This window comes from Terrapene carolina, unplaced genomic scaffold (assembly GCF_002925995.2).
Source record: "Terrapene carolina triunguis isolate 2854851 unplaced genomic scaffold, T_m_triunguis-2.0 Scaffold275, whole genome shotgun sequence".
Classification (NCBI taxonomy): domain Eukaryota; kingdom Metazoa; phylum Chordata; order Testudines; family Emydidae; genus Terrapene; species Terrapene triunguis.
The window spans coordinates 1,376,425-1,381,275 of record NW_020664626.1 but is presented as its reverse complement, the minus strand read 5'-3'; the positions used below and the strand labels follow the sequence as shown (position 1 = coordinate 1,381,275).

Here is a 4,851-nt window from a genome sequence, read left to right as displayed (position 1 = left end):
TAAAACTTAATAAACTTATTGAAGGAGATGCAGCTCTCAAGCTTTGTCTCTCCCAGCCCAGACAAGTCAGATAAGAGGTCCAAGAATTTCTTTCATAGTTCATATTTCACATTGAAATAAACACAGCTGCATTTGTTCAATAGATTGCACATAGAAATAAATGCACATAATGGGGATAGCTCAGTGGTTTGAGCATTGGCCTGCTAAACCCAGGGTTGTGAGTTCAATCCTTGATGGGGCCATTTAGGAATCTGGGGCAAAAATCTGTCTGGGGATTGGTCCTGCTTTGAGCAGGGGGTTGGACTAGATGACCTCCTGAGGTCCCTTCCAACCCTGATATTCTATGATTCTATGAGTTTTACTGAAGTCAGTGGGGAACCACATTGAACACAGACCCCCCCCCCCATGGATCAGATAGCAATATTCTTAGGCTCATATTCTGCAAACTTGTTTACTAGATTTTTTAAAAACCACCCTCAAAGCCAAACTAATTGTCACTGCTCTACTAATGCTGTACTTACATGAATCTAGGTTATTTTAACAGAAATTGGAATTCTCTACCTTCCCAGTTGCTACTAGTCACATCAGTCAGGCTTATAGGCTCCAATGCTTCAAAGCTTATTCATGTAAGTAAATGTAACCTACTGGTCAGTGTGTGTTACTTGGCCCCCTCTGTTCCCAATCTACAGAGGCTGAGGGCTTGTCTACACTTACCGGAGGGTCCGGCGGCAGGCAATCGGTTTTCTGGGATCGACTTATCGCGTCTAGTGAAGACGCGATAAAATCGATCCCTGATCGCTCTGCCGTCGACTCCGGAAATCCACCGCGGCAAGAGGCGGCAGCGGAGTCGGCGGCAGCGGTCGACCTTCCCCCGTCCTCACAGCCAGGTAAGTCAACCTAAAATACGCAACTTCAGCTACGGTATTCACGTAGCTGAAGTTGCGTATCTTAGGTCGCACCCCTGCTGTAGTGTAGACCTAGCCTAAGGGAGCCCCACATTGGAATATCTTACAGCTTGGTTGTTAGAGCCCTCTCCTGAGAGGTAGGATTTGAACAGGGGTCTTCCTTCTCCCCTGCTAGCAGAGAAAGGGGAATTAAACTTGGGTCCTCCACATTCCAGGTAAAAGATATAAGGTGGGTGCTGTTCCTTCCTCCTCCACAGTGCCGTAACAAGGGCGAGGGGCGCAGAAAAAAGATGGCAGTGCGTTTGTCTGCAGACACAAGAAGTCATTCGCGTAATCGAGTTCTAGTATTCCCAGTGAGCACACACTTATTATATATTAGGACTTCTCGGATCCGCTTAAGACCCACCAAATGGTGACTGCCTTTGTTTATCATTCCTTATTTCTTATGGAGATCACAGATTGGGAATCTGCGATTTCTATAATATATTAATTTTGTTTAATTTTTAGACCAATTCAATACATTTATTTATGTATTTTTAATTTTTATTCCAGTCTATTGAACAAGACCCTGCATTATGAATAGTATGAATTCTAAACGTCTGAGTGGGGCAGAATACCGTAAACGACAAAAACACGCTATAGTAGAAAATGAAAAAATGACAATGGGGAAATGGCTAGTGAAAAATGCATCAAACGATGGGAATACACCAATAGCTGACGTCTCTGATGTCATAAGTTCGGCACCGCTATCTAATAGTAACAATGAGAATTATACAACTTCAGAAAATATTGTTGCTATCAACCAGCAATTGGATCGTGAGGTTACAACTTCACCTTCACTATCGATTACTGACAATGATGAGACACTCGACATCTTTGATATCATGACTAAAACTAACGTGAATGGCCGCGATCAGCAACATAATTCCTCTGCAAGGCAAATCATTGAAATCAATTTTAACGATCCACCATCTTGGCCCTGTATAAACGATAAAATAAAATGCCACCTTATTGAACATGGACCTGACCAGGGAAAATCTGCAGATTTCCATGAATCAACATTGGAAGATGGAAGAAAATTTTCAGAAGACTGGTTTTTTAAAAAGCTTTTTAATGGTGAAACCGTAGAGCGTAATTGACTTATTTACTCGGAAACTAGTAAGTCCATTTTTTGTTTTCCATGCATGTTATTCGGTCAGCGCTTTACCAAACCTAATATTGCAAATCAGAAAGAAGGATTTAATGATTGGAAAAATTTAAACTGTGTTGTGGAACATGAAAATTTAACCAATCGTGAATATTTCTGTAAATGGAAATCCTTACAAAAGAGATTACTAAGCGGAGAATGTCGATGATGCACTACAAAAAGCTATTGAAACTGATAAACAAAAATGGAGACAAATTCTAAAAATAATTCTTGATGCCGTGATGTTTTGTGCCAAAAACAATTTACCACAGAGGATCGTGTAGCAGTATAGAAAACCCTAATTCAGGAATATTTCTTAATCTATTGGAATTTATAAGTCATTATGATGTTCAACTAAAACAGCATTTCGTAACTCACAAGAAAGGTTCAGAGTTATTTTTCACTGGCTATACAAAATGAATTTATTGGCTTACTAGCAAACCAAGTTCGTAATGAAATTGTATCCAAAATTTAAAAAGCTAAATATTATTCTATCCTTCTGGACTGCACATCAGACATATCTCATCGAGAGCAAATGTCCCAGATTGTGAGATACGTGAGAATCGATAACGGAATTGTAGCTATAGAAGACAGTTTCATAGACTTCATTGAAATCAAAGAAAAAATGGGAAGTGGATTAGCCAAAGAAATAATAAAGAAGCTCGAAAATGATGGGCTTGATCTTCAAAACGCAAGAGGTAAAGGCTATGATAATGGTGCAAATATGTCAGGTGTGTACAAAGGCGTCAAAGCTGTCATTTTGCAAAAAAAAGATTAGCAAATTTTGTACCATGTTCAGCCCACTGTCTAAATTTAGTCGGAGTACGTGCGGCTTCCATAAATTCTTCTATGGTTTCATTCTTTGCCACTGTACAAAAGTTATACACATTTTTTTTTCTCATTCAACCAGTCACTGGGATATTTTAATGGGTATGTTAAAAGTATCACTAAATGGTCATGCTGATACTAGATGGTCATCAAGAGCTAATGCAATTGAAGCCTTAAATTTGCAGATTACAGAAGTGACCAAGGCTCTAAAAAATGTCGCTGTTGCATCGAAATGTCCAGAAGTATCAACAGCTAATAGCCTTCTTAAAAATATTAATTATGAATTTTTGTGCATGTTATCCATATGGCGCAATATCCTAACTCATATTGACAGAGTGAATAAAGCCCTACAAGCAAAAGGCATCACTGTTTCTCAGGCTTGTAAAATGATCAACGGATTACGAAATATTTTACAAGAGATGCATGAAAGCGATAACGATATGGTCAATATTTTTACAGATTGTAAAAAACGGCTGAAAATATAGAAATACCAGGAGAATTTATTGAATCCAGAAAGCGAAAAGTAAAAAGGCAGCAACTTTGAGTGTGCAGACGTATCTTCTAATTTATCAGCTGAACAATCTTTCAAAGTACAAATAAAAAACGTATTTGACACCATAATAGTTGAGTTAAATTGGAGATATGAAACTTTAAGTGAGATCTGATTTCAATTTTCTTTCGGGTGATTCACTTGTTAAAATGGACACTACTAAACTTCAAAAAGCAGCAGTGGATTTAAGTCTGAAATATGACAGCGATTTGAATGCCTCCGAAATTTTGTCAGATTCAGGGTTTTAAACATCAGGCGTTAGCGTTGTTTCCAAACGTTTCATGTGCAACTGGTTTGGACCTTCTCCAGTTAATTCATGAATATAATTTGGCCGAATGTTATCCAAATTTAGAAATTGCATTAAGAATATTTCTCTGCTTGCCAGTAACTGTGGCTTCTTGCAAAAGAAGCTTCAGTAAGCTCAAATTAATTAAAAACTACCTTCGAGCAACCACGGGTCAGGAGAGATTAACAAATATGTTCATCTTGTCAATAGAACATGAAATAGTGAATAATAATTTTGATGCAATTATCGATGAATTTGCCTCATTAAAAGCAAAAAAGTACAATTTTGAAAAATTGTTAATTGTATCTGATATGGTTCTACAGCTAAATTTTATTTGTGATTATTTAAATAGTATGTTACATGCACTATGATGCACACCTTATATGTATTAGTTGATTTTGTACGCCGAACTTATGATTAAAATCAATGTTCTATTATCGTTATTCTTGTTGTTTATGTATTTTTCTTTTTTTTACAAAGTAACTACTATGAAATTATATGGAGGGGGTAGGGCACAATTTTATATTCTTGCCTTGGGTGCAAAAATAGCTAGTTACGGCTCTGCTCCTCCATGTGGATTTTGTGTGGGACTTGAGCTAGTAGGTGTGCTCAGAGGCTCAAGCTCTAGGGTGCCTAAGTTGCATGCAATGCCTATCTTCCCTTGGTTAGTGAACCCCTCTGGGGCTTAGGGAGGCAGTAGTGTGAAAGCCCCAGGAAACTTTTACAGCAGAAAGTTAGGCGCCGAGTGAGATTTAGGTGCCTACAGGTGCAGGCAGCAGCCAAGCAGGAGTTTTGTGGCTTGCAGTGGTGTGTAAAACTGGGACCTAGGTGCCTAAACTCCAGAGCTAGGTGCTTAAATTGCTTTGATCACACCCAATAATTGTCAGGACAACTACGGCCCTGATCCTACACCTTTACAGTCCATGAGAACTTTGCCATTGACTTCACTGAGCAGAGGCTCAAGCTGTTAGTGAGAGAAACCTGGTTAATGGAGAACTTTTGTACAGACATTCTGGTCAGGTGTCAACTGTGAACCGTGCAAATGAATCTCAAAAAGCTGGCTGGCACATAAAGAAAGACTATTCAAGAGATCTTC

General features: G+C 38.7%; 1 long non-coding RNA gene across 1 annotated transcript; it reads left to right on the top strand.

The window, feature by feature from the left end:
* Positions 1 to 1,165: 1,165 nt before the first annotated feature.
* On the top strand, positions 1,166 to 4,198 carry LOC113407743. Its single transcript, XR_003370090.2, has 2 exons — positions 1,166 to 1,317; positions 1,458 to 4,198. It is a non-coding gene; the product is annotated as an uncharacterized LOC113407743 (long non-coding RNA).
* The last annotated feature ends 653 nt before the right edge of the window (positions 4,199 to 4,851 follow it).